This window comes from Sarcophilus harrisii, chromosome 1 (genome assembly GCF_902635505.1).
Source record: "Sarcophilus harrisii chromosome 1, mSarHar1.11, whole genome shotgun sequence".
In the NCBI taxonomy this organism is placed as follows: Eukaryota; Metazoa; Chordata; class Mammalia; order Dasyuromorphia; family Dasyuridae; genus Sarcophilus; species Sarcophilus harrisii.
This window is the reverse complement of record NC_045426.1, coordinates 254,574,959-254,600,961: the sequence shown is the minus strand read 5'-3', so window position 1 is coordinate 254,600,961 and position 26,003 is coordinate 254,574,959. Positions and strand designations below refer to the sequence as shown.

Below are 26,003 nucleotides of genomic sequence, written 5' to 3'. Positions count from 1 at the left end.
AAACTCCTTACATCAGTCTTTGGATCTGATTAGGGAACTGGTCAGCATAACCTGATCCTTAAGTCTCTAAGCCGTAGGTAGAGGTGGTCCAGCTTCCCAGCCATGCAGAGCGAAGTTCAAACAATGCAATAGTTTTCTCCTAGTTCTCACAATTGAAGAACTTTCTCACAAGTCAGAAGTTGGACTAGACTCATAATTAAACAGAAAGAGAATAAGCTAGCTCCAGAATTGAGTCACAAGATGGTATCAGTGTGATTCACTCAATTTCCACAATGCACTACTTGCTGCCCTTTTTTTATTTATTTCTTTCACTCATTATGGGTTTTATTAGCAGATATACTAGAGTGGCTTGCTATTTCTTTCTCCAGTTCACTTTACAGATGAGGAAATGAAGTAAACAAGGTTAAGTGACTTGTCCAGGGTCACACAGTTAGAAAGTGTCTGAGGTTATACTTGAACCCAGGTCTTCTGACTCCAGACAAACAGCTCCATCTACTGCTCCATCTAACTGCCCTTTGCTGTCCTAATCCTCTCAGCTCCTGGAAGACAGGAATTGTTTTGTCTTATTTTGTCACTTTATATGCCAGATACTAAACACTCAGTAGGAGCATAATGAATGCTAGTTGATTTGAATCGATAATAATGCTGTTAGTACTTATTATAAGGTCATTGTGAAGCTCATATGAGATAATGTATGCAAAATACTTTGTAAGCCTTAAATTGATATATAATGCCAAGCTACCATTCCTAGAGAGGGGGAAAATAATAAAGAATAGGAAGAAATAATCTAGAAGAGGGAGAGAAGCTAGGATAAGAAGAAGAGAGGGAGGGGGGTTGGGAAAAGGGGAGGAGGAAGAGAAGAGAGAGGGAGGAAGAAAAAGGCTAAAAGTAAGACCAAAGAAAAGAATCGGCATGAATTTCAGTGTTGTCCAGATAATGAGGAATCCTGCCAGTGGGAGAAAAATGGTCTTTGATCAGTGATTCCGGGCTCGGGACTGCCAGACAGCTTCCATACAGAGAGGTCACCAGCGCTTTGATGATTCAACCGGCAAAATTTGGGGGAGCCTCCCATTTTGAAGGAGAAAAGGAATCCTGCTTCTAAGCAGCTTCCCCCACCCCAGTGGCACTTTCCACTCTGTACCCTTCCCCCTACCTGCAATTAACAGTCCCTGATATTACCCAGGCAAAGATGTGCAAACAGTCCCGGAAATGGGATTCTGGCCAGACCAGGTGACTTGAAAAAAGAGGAGTGGTCCCCTGATTCTTGCAGTTTATTTTATTTACACCCTGGTTTTCCTCCTTATATTTTCAGATCATTTAATATAAGCTGCTGGGAGGGACTCCTAAAAATTATGAAAATGTGTAAATGAAAGTCACTACTGCTGCTTTGGGACCCCAAAACACCCAAGCTGAGGAATCCCTGCTGTGGGGACCAATGGGGGTGATAAGGCTAGGGGTGTGTGTATCTTGTCACAATTACCCTGTTTGGGTCTACAAGGGATTATTCCAGGCTCAATTAACCACTTGACCCCAAATTATGAGAGAACAAACAGCCAGTGGCCCACAATTAGCTGTAATTCTGCAGCTGAAAGAAAAACATGATGTGAGCTGATGTCCTGGTTCTCCAAGGAACAAAGAAGCCTAGATGCCGCATCAGCAAGATCCTTAAAGATCATCTAGTACAAGCTCCTTATTCACAGGTAATGAAACTGAGACCAGAGGTTAGGTCACTTGGCCAGGGTCACTCTGATAGTGTGCATCAGAGGAAGAATTCAAAACCGGGACCTCCAACGCCAATATGAATGTGATTTCCATACCAGAGAGCAGGATAGGAATAGGGATGTGCTGGTAAATGTTTAACAACAGACTTTTGAAAGGAAATGTACAGAGTACACTATATTTTAAAATTTGACCTACATTATCAACATTTTCTTTATCACTTTCTTTGGTTTAGACAAGGGGCAGTTAAGTGATGCAGTAGACAGACCATGGGGCCTGAAGTTCAAATTCAGCCTCAGACACTAGGTACAAGAAACTGGACAAATCATTTAACCCTTTTTGCCTCAGTTCCTCATCTGTAAAATGGGGACACATTGGATAAAGAAATAGTTAACTACCCCAATATTATGATATTAGATACAATAACAACAAAGTCCAGACAATCAACAAAACAATAAATTACCTTTATTTTAAGTTAAATTAAATTTATTATTATATTTATTTAATTTATATAACTAAACAACAAACAAAATAAATAAATAAAGACAAAAATAAATCAAATCATTTGTAGTGTTCATTGATTTCTTAAGTATAAATGCCCACTTGAAAATTTAACAATTGGTCTTAGATGGCCAGTTCAAGCACACTCCTGGAAGAGAACCACAAAAAGCAACCTAGGAGGACTGCTGAATCTAGGCAAGAGGCTTCTCTTTCACAAATTTGGAAGGAACTTTTGAAGTCATCTTGTCTAGAACCAGATGGGAGGATAGGAAAGATGGTACCCTAGTACTCTTGAATATCCTCTGAACCAACCCAAAGTCTAATTACTCATCTTTCTATAGTATGTTCAGATTTTAAAAGCATTTTCCTTCCAACAATCCTATGAGGTAGGAATATTATCCTCATTTCTTCAAGGATACTGAGATCCAAGAGAGTGGTATCACTAGCCATGACTATTCCATAGGTCATATTGAAACCCAGAATTAGAACCTGTATTTTCTGATGTCAAGTTCATCACCATCATCCTGTCCAAGTTCCCTTTCTTCCTTGAAATTGTCTCTATTATATGCGTAGTTAAGTGATGCAGTGAGCTTGGGAGTCAAGAAGATGAGTTCAGATTCAACCTCTGAAACTAGCTGTATGACTCTGGACAATCACTTCACCTCAGTTTGCCTCAGTTTCCTCATATGTGAAATGAGGATAAAAATGGTATCTATCTCCGAAGTTTGTTGTGAAGATCAAATGAGATAATATTAGCATGGTGCCTGGCACATAGTAAATGCTATTTAAATGTTAGCTATTTTTTAAAAATAAATCACACTCAACCAAATCATTTCCAATGGAGCAGTAATGAACTGAACCAGCTACGCCCAGAGAAAGAACTCTGGGTGATGACTAAAAACCTTTACATTGAACTCCCAACCCCTATATTTATGCCCACCTGCATTTTTGATTTCCTTCACAAGCTAATTGTACAATATTTCAGAGTCTGATTCTTTTTGTACAGCAAAATAACGGTTTGGTCATGTATACTTATTGTGTATCTAATTTATATTTTAATATATTTAATATCTACTGGTCATCCTGCCATCTGGGGGAGGGGGTGGGGGGTAAGAGGTGAAAAATTGGAACAAGAGGTTTGGCAATTGTTAATGCTGTAAAGTTACCCATGCATATAACCTGTAAATAAAAGGCTATTAAATAAAAAAATGAAAATAAAATAAAATAAATCACACTGATAAATTTCTTTTTTCTGACCTCTTCTAGTTTCTATTGCTAGAACTGGGCTCCTTAGCAACAGAGTACTATTGTTCCTCACTCCCTCCTTTCAACTGTTAGTCATAAGAAGATTATAGATTTAGAGCTTGAGGGTCTTTCATCGAGTCCAACCCCTCTTTCACAAAGGTCCTCTCCTTCTTTTTTAGGCTTCTTATACTTTACTCCTTTCTACATTATTCCTCAAATAAGCCACCTCAACTTCAATTCTCCATATCTTTGCACTTCCCCTCATCTCTGCCTCCCAATTTCCTTGGACTCCTTCAAGACTCAGTTCAACATAGATAATGAAATAATATAAATACTAAACATAAATGCACCAAGTGATATAGCTTCCAAATTCTTAGAGTAGAAGTTAAATGAATTGCAGGAAGAAATAAAAAACAAAACTATTAGTAGGGGATTTCAACTTCTCTCTCTCAGAACCAGATAAATCTAACCACAAAAACCATTCAATTCAAATCATATCTACTACAAGAAGCCTTTCTGTCCTCATATCCCTGCCCTTGCCCCTACTCTCAATTCATTCCCTCTGAAATTACCTCTCATTTACACTGTCTATATCTTGTTTATACATAGTTGTTTACATGTTATCTCTTTAATTAGAATGTGAGCTCCTTGAGAGCAGAGACCATGTTTTCTTTATATCTTCACTGAATATAGCCCAGTGCCTGGTACATAGTGATTCATGCATGATTGATGCACTAATCTGATTTAACTCATCCATGGTCACTCAATCTGGTATCCAGGATTGGATTGGAATCAAAACAAAAGGGAAAATCACAAGAAAGAAAAAACAAACAAAAAGTGAAAATAATATGCTTCAATTTGCATTCAGATTCTGTAGTAATTTCTCTAATTGTGGATACCATTTTCCATCATGAGTCTTTTGGAATTGACTTGGATCATCACATTGCTGAGAAGAGCTAAGTCTATCACAGCTGATCACCACAAATATTGCTGTTACTGTGTAAAATGTCCTCCTGGTTCTGATCACTTCACTGAACAACAATTCATGGAAGTCTTTCAAAGTTTTTCTGAAATCCACCTGCTCATCATTTCTTATAGCACAATAGTATTCCATTATACTCATATATCACAACTTGTTTGGTCGTTCTCCAATTGATGGGCATCCCCTCAATTTCCAGTTCTTTGCCACTATAAAAAGAGCTGCTATGCATATTTTTGGACATGTGGATCCTTTTCCCTTTTTGATGATTTCTTTGCAATACAGATCTAGTAATGGTGTTGCTGGATCAAAGGGTATACACCATTTGATTGTCCTTTGGGCATAGTTCCAAATTGCTCTCCAGAATGAAAACCAATGCATGTTAAAAATTATTTATTAAATGTTGAGGGAAATAAAATAATATTTAAAAATAAAATGACAAATATGTGTGTGTGTGATATGAGCTGATTCTAAAAGATAAATTTAAGAAAAGAATGAATTCTAGGAATGGAGGATTTGTAAGAAATGGAATGCTATTTTGGGGGAATAGCAAGAAACAAATTTGGCTGAACCAAATAGTGCAAGGAAGGGAATTATATATGACAAGTTTAGAAAGCTATAATGGAGCCAGATTTTAAGGGTTTTAAATGCCAAGTTGATGAATTTGGTTTTGATTCTAGAAGTAATAGGGAGCCACTGGAGTTTATTGAGCGAGGGACTGACTTGGTCAGAACTGTGCTTTAGGGAAATCCAACAACTATGAGGAAGATATTTTGGGGAAGGAAGGGACTTGAGGATGAGTGACCAATTAGGAGATTATTGTAATAGTCAAGGTAAGAGGAGGTGAAAGCCTGAAACTAGTTGTTGCATGAATGGAGAGAAGTGGATAAATGCCAGAGATATAGTGGAAGAGAAAAAAGAAGGGAAGAAGAAGAGGACAAGCATTTATTAAGTGCCTACTCTGTGCCAGGTTCTGTGCCAAGTGTTTTACACTAATGTCACATTTGATCCTTACAATAACTTTGGTAAAAAGGTGATATTATTATCCCCCTTTTATGGTTGAGGAAATTGAGGCAATCAGAGGCTGAGTGACTTGTTCAATTCTGCTTCATTTAAATTCCAAATCATGTGCAAGTTCAAGACGTCAACCTTGTGATTTCATTGATCCCCTTTTAGAAGAAGGACTAACAACAACAATAAGAAATCAGGCAAAATTTTTAGTAAGTCTGGTCTGCTAGCCCACCTGGCAAGGGTCAGGTCAAATTTGAACTGAGATTTTTCTGACTCCTGACTCAGTGCTCTATCCATTGTGTCACCCAAATACCAATACAATTGCAAAACTTGGCAACTGATTGGCTATGGAGTAGAGGTGAGGAGGAAGACTTTTGGTTTGCTCCAAGTGAACCTGGGTGAATGAAAGGATATTGGTGACTTCGATAGGAAAGTTTGAGAAAGTCAGTCAACATTAGTTTAGTGTAGACCCTGCAAACCCATCACTGGCTTTTGCCCCAGGGAGATTGGTCATAGAAAGGCCTCTGTATATAATAAAATATTCATAACATACTTTTTTGGCAGCAAAAAAAGTGGTTGCCCATCATCCATGAAACAGCTGAAAAAATTATATAGTATGAATATAATACAATAGCCTTGAGCCATAAAAAACTATGAAATGAGTTCAGAGAAATGTGAGAAGACTTGTATGAACTGATGCAAAATAAAGTAATCAGAACCAAGAAAACAGTGACTACTATAATGTAAATTTAAACAATACTGAAAGGTAGCTGAATTCAGACTGCTTGTAATATGCAATCTTGGTCTTAGGGAATAGATGATAAAATGAACTCTACTCTTCTCAGAGAGGTGAAAAGATTATTAATCTGAAAGGCTGCATAGTTGGCAAATGTTTTTTTAAAAATATTTTTGGTCAATCGGTTTTGAGTAATATTTTTCTTTTATTTCAAGGAAAAGTTCAATGATGGGGGCATATATCAGGGAATGACTATAGTGTAAAAAACAAAAGATATCAATAAAGCTTTTTATTTCTTTTATAAATTTCTTTTTTAAATACACATTGTTTTTTGAATCATGTTGGGAGAAAACAATCAGAACAAAAAGGAAAAACCAAGAGAGAGAAAATAAAAACAGAAAAAAGAAGTGAACATAGCATGTGTTGATTTACATTCAATCTCCATAGTTCTTTTTCTGTATGCAACTGGTGCTTTGTATCCAGAGTTTATTGGGATTGCCTTGGATCATTGAACCACCAAGAATAACCAAGCCTTTCATAGTTGATCATTGTCCATTCTTGCTGTTACTGTATATCAATATATTACTGGTTCTACTTGTTTACTCAGCATCAGTTCGTGTAAATTAAAGCTTTTAATTTCAAATGAAAAAGTTAATGGAATAATGCCTACAGTCCTATCCAGTTCTGATGCTCTGTGATTCTCTGATAAGGACAGAGAGGCATTTATCAATGCTGTATTTGGAGACATTACAAAATGAGGATAACAGGAAAATAATAAGTGTTGGCAAATATTTGGGTAAAGTGGGACACTAATGTGATATTGGTGAAGTTGTGAACTGATCCAGTTATTCTGGAAAGCAATTTGGAACTATGTTCAAAGGGCAATCAAACCGTGCATACTCTTTGATGTAGCAATATCATTACTAATTCTGTATCCCAAAGAGAGCATTAAAAAGGGGAAAGGACCCACATGTACAAAAATATGTGTAGCAGTTCTTTTGTTGTGGCAAAAAATCGGAAACTGAGGGATACCCATCAGTTGGGGAATGGCTAAATAAGTTATGGTATATGAATGCAATGGAATACTATTGTGCTATAAGAAATGATGAACAAGTTTTTGTACTGTCAAGGAGTTGGAAATTGAGAGAATATCCATCAATTCAAGAATGGCTGAATAAATTGTGGTATATTAATATGATTACATTTTGTTGCTTTGTGGGAAATGATGAGCAGACAGATTTTCAAAAAGGGTCGAAAGACTTACATGAACTGATACTGAGTGAAGTGAATGGAACCAGCAGAGTGTTGTACACAGTAAGATTATGTGACGGTCAACTGTGGTAGATGTGGCTCTTCTCAGTGATGTGGTGATTCAAGATAATTCCAATAGATGTTTGCCATCTGCATCTGGAAAGAGAATGATGGAGACTAAATGTGGATCAAAAAAATAGTATTTTCACCTTTTTTTTCTTTCTCATGTTTTTTCCCTTTTGGTCTAATTTTTTTTTTTTTTGCACAACGTGACAAATATGAAAAATATGTTTTAAAAGATTGTATATATTAAATCTGTATCAGATTGCTTGCTGATCTGGGGAGGAAGAAGGTAAGAAAAGAATGGAGAAAATTTTGGAAGGAAAAAAAAGAAATGATGAGCAGGTAGATTTCAGAAAAATCTGGAAATACTTCCATGACCTTGGATGCTGAGTGAAGTGAGCAGAACTAGGAGAACATTATATACAGTAACATCAACATTTGATCAAATTAAATTTGATAGAGTTAATTCTCCTCAACAATCCCAAAAGACTCAGGATGGAAAATGCGATCCACATCTGGAAAAAGAACTATGGAATCTGAATGAAGGCTGGAGTATACTATTTTCACTTTTTAAATTTTTTTTTTCCTTATAGCTTTCCCCTTTTGTTCTGATTCTTCTTTTACAACATGACTGATATGTAAATATGTTTAATATTTACATATAAATGTATAATGTATATCACATTGTTTTGCATCTTGGGGAAATGGGATTTTTAATACAGTTCTTAATGAAATTTAAAGTTTTGGAATGCAACGAATTTGGGGTTTAAAGTGAGAGGACCTCAGTTGAGATTCTTGCTCTGCCACTTCTTTTCTTTTCCTTTGGAGGTAAGGTAATTGAGGTTAAGTGACTTATCCAAAATCACACAACTTGCTAGTGTCTGAACTTAGGTCTTCCTGACTCCAGGGCTGATGCTCTATCTACTTCACCTGCTTAGCTGTTCCAGCTTTGTACCGTCTTTTTTTTAATTTCAAAATATTTTATCAATAATCTTTTTTTAAATACTTTTTAAAAATACTTTTGTCCTTCCAAGTAACATTTTTACCCCTCCCCATTCACAAATAAGGATTTAAATTACACCTTGGCCCTCTCTAGCAATATATGGCCCTTTCTGCAGTTGTAATCCATCCCCTCTCTTTGGAAAAACAAAAGACATTCTGCCACTTCTTAGCTACATGACCTTGAGCATGTAGAAATGGACAGTTTCTACATCTAAAAAATGAAGGGGTTAGACTAGATCAGGTGTCCTAAACCTGGGATTAATCAATCAAAAAGCATTTATAAAGTGCCTACTATGTGCCAGGCATTGTGTTAGGTGCCAGGGATACAAATACAAAAATAATAAATCAATCTCCACTTTCAAGGAGTCTATAGTCTCTCTAAAATTGTAATAATCCCTGCAGGAGGTAACTAGATGCAATCTAGAGAAAGGACAGGCACCCTCTGTGTTTATCAGTGTTTCCTAGGTCTAGACCAGCTAAGGCATGAGAAGCACAAGACAGAGCTCCTAGTTAGGGCCAAAGAGCCCCAAACTCATATAGTCCCTCCCGTGGGGCCCATTGTCCTTGTAATTCTCCCTGCCATCTGAGCCTGAGCCCAGGGGCTTAGGTTGAAAATGGAGTCAGCCAGGGGTAGGGAGATGAGGAATTTCAGCTTTTGTGGCCACATAATCCCTGAGGGCAGAAGACCTAGGAGAAGCAGGTCAGCAAATAGTTGGGAGGCCATGTTATTGGGAGAGCCCTCTGCTCCTGTCCTCACTATTCCCACCATCCCTATTCCAGCCTTGACTAGGGAAGGGGGTTAGCACAGGAGGTTGTATGGGTAGATACCAGATTAAAGGGAAATCAGAGAAATGGCAGTCTCATTATTTCCCCATTAAATCTGATCTTCTCCCTCTCTGGCCTGATACCCTCAGTTAACCTCAGGCACCCTGTTCCTCCCCCCAACACAGACACCCCATCCCCCACATGCTTTACAAGGGGCAGCTGTTGACATCAATAAGCAAGGGCCAGGGAGAATTGCTGGCACTAGAGATGGGATCAGAACCAGCCCCTAGAGAAGGGGGTGGGGGAGAGGATGTGTGTATGCATTGGAGGAAGGGTGCTAAGAATCACTTTAAAGGAATTAGTTTACTAGCTGTGTGACACTGGGCAAATCACTTAATCCTAATCGCCTGCAAAAGAAAAAAAATAAAGGTATATAGTAGTTTATAGTAGATATTGCCCTGGAGTCAAGAGGACCTGAATTCAAAACTGTCTTCAGACACTTGCTAATTGTGTGACCCTGACCAAGTCACTTAACCCCACCCCACCCCATCCCCCAAAAACAGGAATTTGGATGAGAAAATGGTTATTTTCCTGAGGAAATGCTGGCATCTGTTGACATTACTACCTGCCTTGACCTTTCCTTTTTAGGTACATAAGAAACTTCTAAGTCATGTGATATCTGTTAAGCACAGCTCTCCTGTATAGTCCTGACATCTGGATTCTAGAGAGACTATAACAGAGCAGAGATAGCATTGGATTTAAGAGTCAGAAGAACTATACTTGCATTCCAGCTTCTTCTTTTACTAGCAGTGTGATCTTGAGCAGATCATTTCATCTCTGAGTCTCAGTTTCCTCATCTGTAAAATTAGGGAGGGGTACTTGGTGATCACAAAAATCTCTTCCAGAGCCAACATTTTAGGATTCTGTTCTTTTGCCTTCCAGAAGATCAGTCCCTGAGCTATCAGCATTTTAAAGGCAGCTAATAGGGTCCTGAAAGCCCTCCAGAGATTCCCCAGGGAAAGCTATCTCCTCTGGTACCCCTGCCTCTTTTCACTATTTCCTTCTCATTCCCAATATTATACAGGTTTTCATCTCTCCAGTTTCTGTAGTCTCATTAGGTCGGCACTGCTTCACCCACAGGCTATTGTCCCACCCCCACTAAATCTGGTGGGAAAGCTAATGAAAAGAGAGATTGGGCAATTTTCCCAAGCCCACACAGCAAGGAGTTGGGATTAGAACTCCAACTAACCCTCCTTCCCCCAAGCCCTCTCTGCCAGTCCCTCACTATACAAGTTCAAGGGAGCTTCACCTTGGCTATAGGAGTCACATTTGCCAAGTCTCATGGGAAGCAGGAAATGGGCAAACCCTAGCAATGGGGATGGCACGTCTCTTAATTCTGGAAAGAGGCAGGGACACAATAATTTGCCACAGGAATTTCACAGGAGAACCCCCTGAATAGACTAGCTCATTTCCCTCCCACCCCCTGCTGTGACCGGGACTTCCTGCTGGGAAGTTGTGACTCTGTTTGTATACATCCTCTTCCCCCAGAGCTTTCTCCTTTTGTAAGCCAGAAAGGAAATGTGCTAAGCCCAAGCCACTGGGGTAAAGGGAGAGAAGCAGGGGAAAGAAGTCTGTATAGGCATGGAAAATGGGTCTAGGGACTGAGAACCCTCAGTTCCCGGAGATAGATAACAAAATACTAAAACCATAGTGAAATGACTGGCTCAGATAATGGGATTTCTACTGCCCCCAACAGCTCCTTGGAAGAGAACAACCAAACTTTAAGGCTGGGTTAGAGAATGTAGAGCATAGAATATTAGAGTTAATAGAGTCCTTAGAACACAGAACAATTAATATCAGAGTTAGAAGGGAGCTTAGAGTAGAAAACCCAGAATGTCAAGACCTTAGAATGAAGAATATAAACAAAGAACCTTGAAGGAAAACTGAGGCACAAATACACTAACATGTATAAGGTTCACATGGTTAATAAATAGCTTGAACCAAGGTCTCCAGCCTTTTGGAATGTCAGAGATTTTTTCAAATTCAATTTTACTTTATTTTTAGTTCCAAATTCTCCCCCTCCCTCTTCCCTCTTACTCACCCATTGAGAAAGCAAGAAAAACAAAGCCCATTACAAATATATATAATCATGCAAAATAAAACTTTCTATTAGCCATGTCCCCCCTCCAAAAAAAGCAAAAAAAAAAGTAAAAGCCATTACAAATATATATAGTCATGCAAAACAAATTTTTGCATTAGTCATCCCCCCAAAAAAAAGAAAAAAGAAAAAGAAGAAAATATGCACTCAGTACTTCAATTCTCTATCTGGAAGTATTTAGCAAGTTTCATAATGAGTTCTTGGGAATTGTGGTCAGTCATTGTGCTGATCAAAGATACTAAGTTTTTCAAAGCTGATTATTTTTTACAATGTTGCTGTTGTAGAAATTGCTACTCTGGTTGTAGCTCACTTCACTTTGCACCCGTTCATAAAAACTTTTTGGCTTATTTTACACCATCTCCTTCACATACTCCCTGGCACAGCAGCACTTTTCAAGAGCTAAGCTATCATGCTGTCATTTGGGCAAAGGTAGAAGCAGCTATGGATAGAGCACTGGGCTTGGGATCAGGAAGACTCATCTTCATGAGTTCAAATGTTCTAAAGGAATTCCAGCTTCACAAAGATCTATTTCTTTCTACTGGGACACACTGTATATACTCTATCTCAGGAAGAGATACCTTGTGAACAAAGACAAAATGGAAGCATAGGACAGGTACCAATTATGTTTGCCCTCCCTGGGTCTTCTATGATTCAGGAAAAGAGCAAGCAACAATTCTCACTTTCTGTCCCTTATTCTAGGACTTACTGACCAGCAGACTGGTTTTACTGTCCAAATTGGCAAAGTGTCACCTAGAACTTCCCTGCAGTGGACAACCCTAGATCTGGAAATAGGGAAGGTGGGCATATTGAAGACCTGTTTGGCCACTTACGGGGGTGATGTCCCAAGGCTGTTCTGAACTCCAAGGGGGATAGGAAAGCCAGGAAGATGGAATGTGGTGGCAGTAGCTGGAAGGTGGGGAGTGGGGGGGGGGGGAGTCATCCACACCATTTCTGTCCCTTGGCAATTACTGTCCCTGTACAATGGGACAAAGGAGTGGGATTTTCACAGCTGCTGGAGCCACAGAGAACAGCTCTAAATTCTCAAAGGGTATTCTGGGAAGTAGTCACCAAGGTGACATTCAGAATTTAATGAAAGAGCAGTGAGATACTGGAGTTGAAATGGGGAACGAGGCCAGTTAGCTCCATTCCAGCACCATCAGCCTACATAGAATCCCAGTATGGTCAAAAGGAAGCCAGCCTCCAATGAAGCATCCTGGAAAGGGATAAAGGAGCCAGGAAGCCTGGCACATTCAGTAACTGAGCGACATTCAGCTTACCCATCCTACCCAATGGAGGGACATGTATCATCGACCAATCAGCCATACAAGAAGGGGAAAATCAACCACCCACGCTCTCTCCACTTGCTGGAGGTGAACACCCCATGTTAGAGCTAGGCTACTTACTGAACCTTTCATTCAGCCTTTAGCACATTCTAGCCATTCCTTTACAGAACATTTACTATTCTCAAGGGACTAATATTGTTTCAGGTGTCATTTTTCATTTTAGTCTGTTTGTCTCTCCAATAGTCTATCAGGGAACAATGTATGAAGTCCTACCTTAAGTGCTTACTAAGCAAGTCACTTACCTCTCATGACTCCATAATCTCAAATATCCCTTCCAGCTCTAAATCTATGATCCTAAGACCTAATTAGCAAGTACTTATTATTATGTGCCAGGCAAAGACAAAGGAAATAGGGCCCTCAAGTAAATCATGGTGTGTATGTGTGAGTATGTGTGTGTGATTTTGAGAACCAAATCTGTGATTTCTTTGGCATAGAGAATCCCTATTAAGGAAACTCCCTCAACTAACAATTAGCACCTACTCTGAAATTCTTAGGAGTTGCCTTCAAAATTGAGACTTTAAGTGATTTATCAAGAGTCACCAAACCAAAGAATGTCTTGAAGTCAGATATTTTCAACCCTGAGGCCAGCCAATTATTCTGAGTTGCCTCTCATATGAAATAAACACAAGGCAATTAGAGTGGAACTGGGTGGAAGTGGAGAGGCACTAGCAGCAAGAGGAATCAGAGAAGGCTTGTATCATACTGCCTTTCTTTTCCCCTCTTTAAGTCTGTTTCTTGTTTTGCAAAATGGACCTAATAGAACATGTACTGCCTGACTCAATAGACAAGTATCTTTTAAGGTTTGCAAAGCATTATCTCCATTTACAGATTGAGAAATTAATCCACAAAGTTCTTTTGAGGAAAGCATTCTGCAAAATGTAAAGCACTACAGAATCACATCTTTAGGGCTAGAAAAGATCTCAGAGGTCATCACGTCTGACCCCTTCATTTTATAGATACAAAAAGTGAAGCCATCATGTTTATGTTTACTACCCAGAGTCACAGGCAATAAGTAGCTGATTTTTTTATTTTCCTTCAGTTGTTTTGGCCATGACCCCATTTGGGGTTTTCTTGATAAAGATAATGGAGTGGTTAGCCATTTCCTCCAGCTCATTTTACACTTGATGGAACTGAGACAAGCAGGGTAAAGAGACTCACCCATTGTCACTCATCTAGAAAGTGTCTGAGGGATAGATTTGAACTTAGAAAGACGAGTCCACTGAGATTCAAATGGAGCTATATGACTATGCCTTTAAACCCAAATCACTCTGGCTTTCACTGATTGGTCAGTAATAGCCCCAACCCAAACTCACTTGGTCACTGTTTGGGTTTTGATGGCTTAGATTATAAACAGCAATAGTTTCTGTTCTGACCAGATACTGGCCAGGGTCTTCCTCATTCTGATTGATTCATTAGTGAAGGCAAACTAGACGACTTTATTTCTCACTTAGCCTTTAGCTACTGAATGGGTGTTGCCTCAGACAAGCAGAGACTTGGGAAAGACCTTAGATTTAAAAGACTAAGATTTCCTAGTACATCTGGGGCTGTCACCAGTCATCCTGACCTGTCTTGCCACTGGATTTAGATGGCTCTGGAGAAGAGAGTGGAGCTGCTGACTTTGCACAGCCCTATTTCACTTAAATCCAACTCATTTATGAGTCAAGACATCCCCTCCTGATGTCATTGGAAGAATGAATGACGACAACCATTTGTTGCCCTGATAACCAAATTGGGATTCAAACCCATTGTACCATAATGTGAGCAATTAGGAGAGAAAGCATTGGCACCGGATAGCAGAATGAAGTATAGCCTTAGCAGAAAAGCCTTTTTGCTTTAGTTTTCTTACCCATAAAAAGTTATTTAATATTCTATTGTGACTTTAGCTAAGTCATTTCCAGACTCAGACTCCTTCCCTGTAAGATAAGAGGGTTGAACTTTAAGGTTCCCAACTAGCTTTAGATACTGAGACCCCATTATTACCCACAGAGCAGGTGCTGAACAGGTGTTTGTTGAATGGATGGAGATGAGTAGATGAATGAGTGGGTCTATCTTCCCTCCCTAGCTAGATTATAAACTCATTCATTCACTGAGTGTGTCTTTTAATTCCATGTGTCCTCTGCAGCGACTGGCACAGGGCTGAGCTCCCAGGAGCTGCTCAATAACTGATTGTTGAATGAATGATTGAAAAATGTCCTAACCTAACCCCATAGTACCAGTGGGTGCCCCTGACAGTCTAATAATAAGCTCTTGTATTTATATAGAATTATTCTTTTCTCAAAGTGCTCTCATATCCATTAATTCATTGCATCCTCACAAATCTGATGTTGGTAATTTAGGGGAATGGGGACAAAAACATTAAAGCACAGAGACCCCAATTGGTTTGCTTAAGGTCACACAAGAAGTTCCAGATCCCAAATCTCCTTGACTTTAAATTCTGGAAGAATCTAGGGCAAAATCAGTCACCAGCTCAGTAAAGATCAGATACTAAGAATCTATCACAGCAGAATAACAAAGAAGGATTTGATTAATTTCTGTAAGCCCCAGTTTCTCATCTGTAAAATGGCCAGGCAGTAGAACTGGATGACTCTAAGATCTAAATCTATGGTTTTATGATTCAAGAGGGGCCAGCTAAGTGGTGCAGTGCACAAAGAATGGACCTAAAGTCAGGAAGACGCCTCTTTATGAATTCAGTCTGGTCTCAGACATTTACTGTGGGAATTTGGGAAAGTCACAACCCATTTGTCTCAGTTTCCTCATCTGTAAAAGTGAGCAGGAGAAGGAAATAGTAAAGTATTTCAATATTCCCTTGACAAAAAAATAAAACCTCCAAATGAAGTCACAGAGAGTCAGATATGACTGAACAACAAATGATTTAACATGCAGGCATTGAGTGAGAATAAGCTTGTCCTGCCTAATATTCAGAGTCAGACATATAGTGAAAGCCAGGTAACCAACAGGCTGGAACATATGCCAACACATGGCTCAGAGATCAGATCAGGAACTTCCCTGATATGTTCCAGACAACTACACAAAAACTGGCAATGCAGAGTGGAATCAGTAGAACTCAGGTTCAAATTCTACCTTTAATGATCACAGACCATGTCATTTTGGACAAAATAATTTACCTTTCTGAGCCTTAGAGTTGGTTTTTGGTAGGCTTTTTTAGTCTGTAAATAAAGATAATGTTTTGTAAATCCTAAAGCACTATGTAAATGTCAGATGATGAAACAAAAAGTATTTATTTATTACTTATTATATGCCAAACATGATAATCGGATCATAGATTTGGAGCCAAAAAGGACCTTTAAAGTCATTGAGGGTTTTTAATGTATTTTTTATTTTTATCTATTATTCTTTTTTATTCATTTTATTATTTTCATTTTATAGATGAGGAAACCAAGCCTGACAGAGATTAAGTGATTTGCTCAGAGTCACTTAGTAAGTATCTGAGGCAGGATTCTAATCTAGGGCTTCCTAAATCCAAATCTCCTAGGAAATCCACTAATAATAATACAGCTTTCAAAGCTCTACTATTTGATCTCCCCCAAAGTTCTTTCTCATTTTTCATCAATTTGAACCTGGCCAGACTCTTCACTGACCACAATTTACATGTATTGGGGAAGGAAGGAAGTGACTTTAATAGTCATTGAGTCCAATTATATACTCCAATACAAGGCTATGTATCAGCCTCATTGAAGACCTTCCTCTTTCCATCCTCCTATCTGACTTTTCCTCATCCTTTAAGAGAATGAGTGTGAGATAGAAACAACTGGTCTTTTGAGTGAGAAACACCAGAATTCCATTTCTGCCCTAGCAATTCCACTCAATACCGAATATTCTCCTCTTGCTTCATATGTGAAGAGACAATGTGAAAGAGTTAAGAAAGTTCTGACCATGGATCACAATTTCTAGATTTGAATTCTGGCTCTGTGACTTACCTTTATGATTGGCAGGTCACAACCTCCTTGGACTTCAGTTTCTTCATCTATAATAAGGCTTCTTAAACTTTTTCTATTTGTGACACTTTTTTGTCAGAGAAATTTTTATGTGATCCCAGGTATAAAAAGAGATTTACAAATCAAATATTGATAATAAATCATAATTTTGCAACCCCCAAGTCTGTTCTATAAAATGAGTGAGTTGGACTAGGTAACCATTAAGGCTACTCCCTCCTCTAAATGATCCTCTTCCTAAATTGATTGTCACTAATACCAGTTAATGTGCAAAGTGGAAAATATGAAAATTGCACCCTTGCCTAGTTTAGTGCCTAGAACATGGTAGGTACTTGATAATTATTTCTAATTGATTGATTCAGGTGGAAAGGTTTGACAAGAAAGTTGGAATTACCAACAGACTTGGGATGAAAGAGCCATCTGCATTCAGAAAGAGAACTATGGAGACTGAATGTGGATCAAAGAATAGTATTTTCACCTTTTGTTTGTTTTTTCTCATTTTTTGCTTTTGATCTGATTTTTCTTGCACAAGAGGATGAATGTGGAAATATGTTTAGAAGAATTGCACATGTTTAACCTATATTGTCTTGCTTGCGGTCTTAGCAAGGAGGGAGGAAAGAAAAATTTGGAACACAGGGTCTTCCAAAGGTGATTGTTGAAAACTGTCTTTGCATGGACTGGAAAAATAAAATACTGTTGAGAAAAAAAGAAAGCTAGAATTAGAGAACAGAATTCATTGGAAAGGTCAAATCCATTTTAGGAGTCATCAGTCTAGAGTTAGAAGCTGAGGCTGTAAGAACTGAGAAGTTCTCTGAGGCAGAAGACAGAGGGACAAAAGGAAAAAGCCTGGGACTTGGCTCTTATTGTGTGAAGAAGAAGACAATGAGAAATCCCAGGAATAGCCAAGATGATATTCCCAGTTGAGCTGGCTGGTCATGGATAACTGTCCCAAAAGGAATAATTGAATCTCAGTTGTCACCATCCAGAGCCAGTGAAGAATACCTACACTGGCTTCTCTCCCAGAGGTTGTCTGGTTTGGTGGCCTCTTCTCCAAGTTTTGTGGCATTGAAGTTGTTGCTTCCACTTTGGCCTTGTTTCCTTTTGCACCTCCAGGTAGTGATAGGGAACAGGGAAGAGAAAAAATAGCTCTCTAAACTGATGGTTGAACAAACCTGCCAAAATGCTGAGCAGTCCACAGTCACTCAACAGGAACTACAGTGCCCCAGGTTAGGCAATGGAGATGGGGGAGGGTGAGGGAACAGATCCTGTCACCCGTCACTTAGACTTCCTTTTTCTAGGTGCAGCATTGTGCCCACATGCCAGGTGCCAATCCCCAGGGAGCTCCCACAGATGCTCTGCAAGAATTTGTTCTGGGCTTCTGTCAGATTGGGGCTATGGTTATGACAGCTGGGAAGATGGTGGGGGTGGCTGGTGCAGGGGAGCTGGGCCTCCTGTAGGGAAGGGAGGGATCCAAACCACTCTGGAGAGATTGAATTCCATAAGACCATCAAAAGGCATCTTATCAAGGGAACCAGGAAGGGTTATCTCTTAAGGTAGGATGTCTAAGAAGGAACAACCAAGTCCCTCCTGTTCCCTCACATTGGAGATCTAACAGGAGCTGAGCCATTTGACTATCAGAACCTGAAGATGAAGAATCACCCAAAAGAGGAGAGCCTGGAATTTTCCATGCCATTCCAGTCTATCCCCATTCCAATCCACTCATCTCAATTCCATTCTACCCCCCACTCCATCTCTTCTTCTAATCTACTCCATTACCACATCTATTGACACTATCCTACTCGGCCTCATCTGATTCAACTGTGTCCCATTTTATTCTTTAATTATTAAAATTACAAACTAAATATACACTGAATCAAAAAAGTATGTTCAGTGACATTGTAAAACACAAAAGGCATGGGCCTACAAAAGAATGAATCTCTGGCATGTGGAGTTTGCTTTTATACCACATTCAACACATAACTTTCAAAGCTATACCACTTATCTGTGCTTCCTTCTCTTCTCTTGTCATTTGTTGATGATTTCATTTCACCCTCTTCTTCTCCATTCCCTTTACTCAACTCCAACTCTTGTCGTTTTATTCCACCTTACAGGGTTGTTGTTAGAATAAAATGAGATAATGTTTCAAAATTTGCTTTGCAAACCTTAAAGTACTGTATATTGTGCTAAAATTGTGTTTTGTTGTTGTTGTTGTTGTTTAGTTGTTTTCACTTGTCTGACCCTTTTTGGAGTTTTCTTGGCAAAGATACTGGAGTGGTTTGTCATTTCCTTCTTTACTTCATTTTACAGATGAGGAAATTGAGGCAAACAGGGTTAAGTGACTTGCCTTGGATCACACTATGTATCTGAGACAGGATTTGAACACAGGTCTTCCTGATTCTAGGTTCTGTTCTTTATTGACTGTGCCACCTAACAATTGCCCTATGTAATGCTAGCTATTATTATTATTACAAAACAGGAAACTTTAGAGGTAGAAAGGACATTAGAGATGTCGTAGATAAGGAAACTCAAGATTGGAGAAGGGAAACAATATGTCCAAGATCACACAGCTCATTGGTGGTTGAGTCAGGACAAGAATCTTAGTCACTTGATTGGGAAAAAGCTTGGTATGGAGGCAAGGCTGTTGGATTTGGAACCAGGAACCTACCTCATTCTCTCACAGTTGTGTCCTTCAGTAAGTCAGTTCACTTTGGTGGCTTTGGCTTCCTCATCTATTTGAGAGAGATAGATAAAAAAGAAGAGGGAGAGGAAGAGGGAAAGGAAAATGTGGGAGGGAGGGAGATTGGTTTGGACCTGATGACTTTTAAGGTCCTTTCAACTTGTATTACAATTCTATGATTCTAGCTCAGGATTCTTTCTTTTTATGCTACAGTGTAGGAAGACAGATCTTGATAGAATTTAAGCCTGCTGAGGGCAGACACTTATATTTTTGGTTTGTCCCCAGAACCTATCACACTGGCTGGAAAATAGCAGGTGCTTAATAAATATGGATCGATTGAACAAGTGATTGATTAAGAGGATATGGAGAAAAACTTTGGAGGCACTGAATACCAATAGGGAAAAGGAAGGAAGGAAGGAAGGAAAGAAAAAAAGAATGAAGGAAAGAAGGAAGGAATGAGAGAAAGGAAAGGAAAGAGAGAGGAAAGAAAGAAGGAATAGGAGGGAAGGAAGAAGGAGTAGGATGGAAGAAAGAAGAGAAAGAAAAGGAAGGAAGGAGGGGATAAGAATGGATAGAAGGAAAGAAAGAAGAAGGAAGGAAGGAGAGAGGGAAGGAAGCAGGACGCAGGATGGAAGGAAGAAAAACGAAGGGGGAATGAGGGAGGGAGAGAAGAAAGGAGAGAAAGAGAAATGAGGGAAAAAAGGAGAGAAGCAGGAAAGTAAAGAAAGAAGAAAGGAGGGAAAGGATGAAGGGAAGAAGGAAGGGAGGGAGGAGGAAAGAAAAGAAGAAAGAAACTCCTATCCCCAATTTTATAGATTAGGAACCAAGTCCTAAAGGGGTTATGTGACTTGCTGCAAGTCATGCCAGCATTAACTAGCAGAGCCAAGATTCGAATCTAGGCTGTTTTACTCCAATTTCGGCCTATTTCCACTCCATACTCACCAGTGCCAGAAAATTCCTCAGTGTGGCACAGAAAGACAAGCAAGACAGGTAAGTCAAGTAGGGCACAACACTTGGGATGCCACAGAGGATGCTTTTTCAAATGACTTTAAAATCATAAATTTTCATCTCCAGGAAATTCCTCCTTTCATAGCACTGAGGTATCCACTTTGTGATGTCACCTGTGTCTCAGTAAAAGCTCCAAGCTTCAGGGGATGGGCACACAGAGGGCAGGTAGGATTTTCAAATTCAGGAGGAAGGAGTGAGGGGGAATCACAATTGTCAAACTTTGCCTCAGGCACACAAAGGTTTTATCCAGGTTCTGGTTGGACTAGCGGCTCTCCCAAGCCTATGATTCTATGATTCTGTTTCTGTGACCTGGTCATGTAGAAGCTATTGGGACTGGATTGTCTGTGCCTATCTCAACTACAGTAATTGAACAGGCAAAAGCGAAGGACAGAGTGGGTTGTGATTTTCCACTCTCTCTCTTTCTTCTGCTTGTAGGAAGCCCAGGAGAGAACCCAGGTCTTTGTGTTGGGGATGTAAGGGAGGAGAGGTTATTAGATGGAGGGACGGGTGGAGAATGGCAAATGAGGCCGGCAGTGAGGTGTGAGACATAGTACTCTGGAACGGAGGCAGATCTGGATTCCAGTCTCAGTTTTTCCATGGACTTATGGATCACAAAGAGTCTGAAGTGACTGAACAACATACTGATAAAATCACAGATCTCCATTATTAATAATAGCTATTGACTAGCTTCTATAAAGCTCTTTAAGGTTTACAAAGTATTTTGCAAATATGATTTCATTTGATACTTGCTATAACTCTGGTAAGTAGGTGCTATTTTTGCCTTATATATAATTGACGAAACTGAGACAGACTGAGGTTAAAGGATTTGCTTAATGCCACATTGGTAACAAATATCATCTATTCATTCCTATTAAAATATTTATTAATCACTTATCCTGGGCAAAGTTTCATACTTTGATTTTTGAAAGACCTTTCTAAAGGGGCAGCTAGATGGCACAGTGGATAGAGCCCCCATTCAGGGGTCAAGAGGACCTGAGTTTAAATAAGACCTGAGGTATTTGACACTTACTAGCTGTCACTTAACCCAATTGTATTGGAAAAGAGAAAGATGGTTTTTATGAACCTGGTGTTTGGGTCTATTTCAGGCCCAGAGCCTGAGGGTTGGAGGAGAAGGGAAAGCATTTATATAGAACCTGCTATGTACCAAGCATTATATTAAGCACTTTTCACAAATATTGTCTCATTTGCTCCTCACAACAAATTTGTAAGGTAAATGATATTATCCCCTACTTTACAGATGAGGTAACTGAGGCAGGCAGAGTTTAAGGGACTTGCCCAGGTCATAAAGTTAGTATCTGAGACTGGATTTGAACTCAGAGCTTCCAGACTCCAGGTTCAAGGCTCTCTTACTGAGTCACCAATTGTCTGTACAAGAAGCCTTACAACCACCTCCTCCTTACAATCTATAGCATCATCTTAGACATGGAGGGAAACCCAAAAGATCATCTGGACTACCCCCCTACTCCAAAGCAAGATTTATATCCATATTTTTCAGAGGAAGCTACTGAAGTTCATTGTTCTCAGATTCTCAGGAAGCTTGGAAGGACAAAGAAGGCAGGCCCCTGTTTGCTGATGGATTTAGTTCTGCCATCAAGTGTGTTCCTTATTTATAAGAGCGAAGAATTACCTCTTTCTGTTCAAGGCAATATTCTAGACAGTTACAAGTGCTGGCCTCGGTTTTGCCCCACTGACACCTTTCTTTTCCCTCCTCTTTGACTTGTTTATTCCTACAACAACAAGTCCTACCAAAAGACCATGTTTCTTCAAATGTCCAAATGCATTAACATTTCTACTTGTCTGCATGACTTGTCTCCAGTCTTCAGTTTCCCCATCTGTAAAATGAACCAGTAGGGCCCTTCCATTACTAACATTATGTGAATCAATGTCAACCCCCGGGACTGAATTGGGGGAGGGGGAGAAGGCATTTCCTAGGTTTCTTAGTGGCCACAACATGGCATTTTCAGGGTTAATCCTACAGTTCCTCTTTCTGGATCTGAAAAGGGCCCTAGTTTCCTCCAAGTCCCCCTGGGGTGATTATGAAATCGGAGACCTATTCATCCCTCCCAAAGCCATTAGCTACAAAACCCAGGCAGTACCTTCTAGCTGGAGGGCTTAGGCCCCTGGGGGACCCACTGGGATAGCTGAGCTTTCAAGCCCTGAGAGTCACTTTCATTTGGACTTTTTATCTCTCCCCAGCTCTCCCTCCCCATCAACTTCATCTTTATGCACAAGGCCCCAGGCGAGCCCCATTCCCCCAACCCTAATAATTGGCTCTGACTTTGGCCAGAGTGGGAAGATGAGGTCCTTATTCCTTCCATAGTGAGGCTGTCACTGGGACTGGGGTGCTCCTGGACAGCCTCTAGGCTAGAGGAGGAGAGAGGGGAGAGTTGGAGTGAGGAGGTGGAGGAAAGCCTGAAAGCTGCACTGGAGCTGTTGTATTTCAGAATTCTGGGATCCTAGGGGAGAATTCTGGGAAAGGAATTAAATCGATCTGATAACTTTCCAAATAAAACACAAAAATACATACATATGTATGTGTGTATAATTTACATTTTACATAGTGAGGCAATGGACTTTTAAGTTCAGTGGACCTGGATTGACACCAAAGATTGTTTGGAGTATGGGTGAACAAGTATAGATACACAGCCTAGTTATGTGGAGTCTGTTTGTTTGATTTAGGAGACCTTGAACCTTTTAAGCTAAGGTCTTTCCCAAGTCTCAGTTTGTCTGACTTTCATTCACTGATTAAAAGTTAGGTAAAAACATGCTCAGCTAGCAATTATTTCGGTTCTGGCCAGAAACTCTGAAAGTCTTTCCCTCCCAGACTGATTCTTTTGTGACGGTAAACTAGGGCATCTTTTGCTTCAATTCTTACCTCACCTTAAATCACTGAATGGGTGTTGCCTCAGACAAACTAAGACCTGGAAAAGACCTTAGCTTAAAAGGCCATACATCTCCAGTTGACCCGATCTATATGTATGTCCTATTTGGACTCATTTAAATCCAATTAACTTGCAAGTTAAGATATCACCCTCCTGATGTCATTGCTTCTCTTTGAGAATGAATGATGAACAACCACAGGGTTTAGGAGACAAGATTTCTTTATTCTGGAGGCCCCTAAAAGTTGTCTAATCTTGGGAAATCACCCACGCTAAGCCTTAGTTACCTTACTTGTAAAATGAGAGAAGCTGAACTTTTACCCCTCCCCTTCTTTCTGGCTCTGTATCAGTGATCTTATATAACAAAAACTCTTAGAGAGGAAACTCCAAGTGGTGGAAAGAACATTGAACCTCACAATCACAAGAACTGGGGGTCGGCTCCAGATTAATCACTTCCAAGCTGTGTGATCATAGGCAAATCATTTTATCACACCAAGACTCAGTTTCCTCATCTGCAAAATAGAGATAACACTGGCTTTCCCTACATCATAGATTTATTGTGAGGAAAGCATACTATAATGTATGATAGACATGTGAAATGTTATTTAATAATAATAATAATAATATAGCACTTATATGCTACTTTGCCTCAATTTCCTCATCTGTAAAATGAATTAGAAAAGGAAATGGCAAACCACTCCAGTATCTCTGCCAAGAAATCCCTAATGTAGTCATGAAGATCAGATATGGCTAAAATGACCAAATGACAAAAATTTCATTTGATCCTCAAAGCAATCCTGCTGTAATTATTACCATTTTACAGTTGAGGAAACTGAGGCAGTATTTGCCCAGAGGTTAAGCAATTTGCCCAAACTCCATAATTAGCAAATATCTGAGGATGGTTTTAAACTCTTGGCCCAACACTGTACAACCAAACTCCTACCTTTAAATGAAGTTTGTATTTAAAGAACCACTGAAAAGTTTTTGGGTTTGTTTTTAAAGGGGATAACTTAGACTTATTTTTGACAACCTTCTGGAAACCAGATTGTGGAGGGAGCGACTGGGAGCAAGGGAACTGATTTGAAGACCAATGTAACTGTGCACTTGAGAGATGATGGGAGCCTGAACTAGGATAGCAGCAACATGAATGTAGAAAGGGGGGCAGGTGTGGGATATAAACTGAGGAGACTGGACATTGATTAGATGGAGGATGAGGATTAGATGGAATTAAGGAGGACTCAGGGTTTGTGAACTGAGTTAATTGAAAGATGGTGGTGCTCTCAATAGAAAGGGTTAGATTAGACTGAACTTTAAATCCTCTGAAACCTTTAAAACTTTCAGCTGCAGGGATCCTCCCATCAGAGGCAGAATTGGAGCCTGGCCCAGTGGTCAGAGTGCTGAGCCTGGAGCCAGGAAGACATCTTCTTGACTTCAAATCCAGGCTCAGATCCTTCCTAGCTTTGTGACCTTGGGACAAGTCACTTGACCCTGTTTGTCTCAGTTTCCTCATCAGTAAAATGAACTAGAGAAGGGAATGGCAAAACCATTACAGTATCTTTGCCACAAAAGTCGATTATGATTTTAAAAATGACTAATACACACAGGATTCAGAAGGAAGGCAAGTGAAGAAGAAAGGTACTTTTAAGAAGGAAAGCAAAAAGTAGTGAAAGATAGAACCAAATTTCAGCATGTTCTGTAGGAAGGGAATAATAATATAACTAATAACTCCTATCTTAAAATATACTTATACATTCGTAGCTTCTATGGAAAGATAATTACTTGCAATTTCTCACATATAATATTCCATTTCCCATAACTAGGTCTTTGTACTAATTACTATCACCCCCCTTGTCTGGAATTCACTACCTTCTTACTCAGATTCTTGGAATCCCTGATTCCTTTCAAGACCTAGCTCAGGTGCCACCTTTTCCAGCCTTTCCTTGTGTGCTGTGGAGCTATGCTAAATATCAAATAATATATATAAAACTTCTACAAACCTTAAAGTTCTGTACGAATATCAGCAATTTTACTTGTGGTAGAGAGAGCCATCTGCACCCAGAGAGAGGACTATGGGGACTGAGTGTGGACCACAGCATAGCATTTTCACCTTTTTTGTTGTTGTTCGCTTGCTTTTTTTCTTTCTCCTTTTTTTTCCTTTTTGATGTTATTTTTCTTGTGCAGCAATGATAAGTATAGAAATATGTTTTGAAAAATTGCACATGTATAATCTATATTGGATTACTTGCTATCTAGGGAAGAGGAGTGGAGGAAGGGGAGGGAGAAAAATTTGGAGCATAAGGTTTTGCAAAGATGAATGTTGAAAACTATCTATACATATGTTTTGAAAATAAAAAGCTATTATGAAAAATTTTAAATTTAAAAAAGAATATCAGCTACTTTTCATTTTAAAATATTTTATTAATATAAGGGGCTTCCTATTTGAGGAAAGTGTTCATTTGTTCTAGAATCCTTATGCTTTAGTTTTGGTTCCTTCTCTTTCTTCTAATTGGTTATTTGGCTTTTGTCTCAGTGTCCTGCCTTGACTCTTAACTTCTTGACTCTCCAGGCATTGATTTCTGATAGAGTACCCCAGCCACCAGCCTCCATAGGTTATTTAGCTTGGGATCATTCCTTTCACTGAATTCTATTCTGCTCTTCCAGTCTTGCCTTCTTTCTCCCTATCTCGGGTTAC

General features: G+C 39.5%; 1 long non-coding RNA gene across 1 annotated transcript; it reads right to left on the bottom strand.

Annotated features, from left to right (window-relative positions):
- Positions 1 to 18,366: 18,366 nt before the first annotated feature.
- Positions 18,367 to 20,441, bottom strand: LOC116421038. Its single transcript, XR_004231372.1, has 3 exons — positions 20,346 to 20,441; positions 19,392 to 19,455; positions 18,367 to 18,830 (listed from the first exon to the last, which is right to left on the bottom strand). It is a non-coding gene; the product is annotated as an uncharacterized LOC116421038 (long non-coding RNA).
- Positions 20,442 to 26,003: the final 5,562 nt, after the last annotated feature.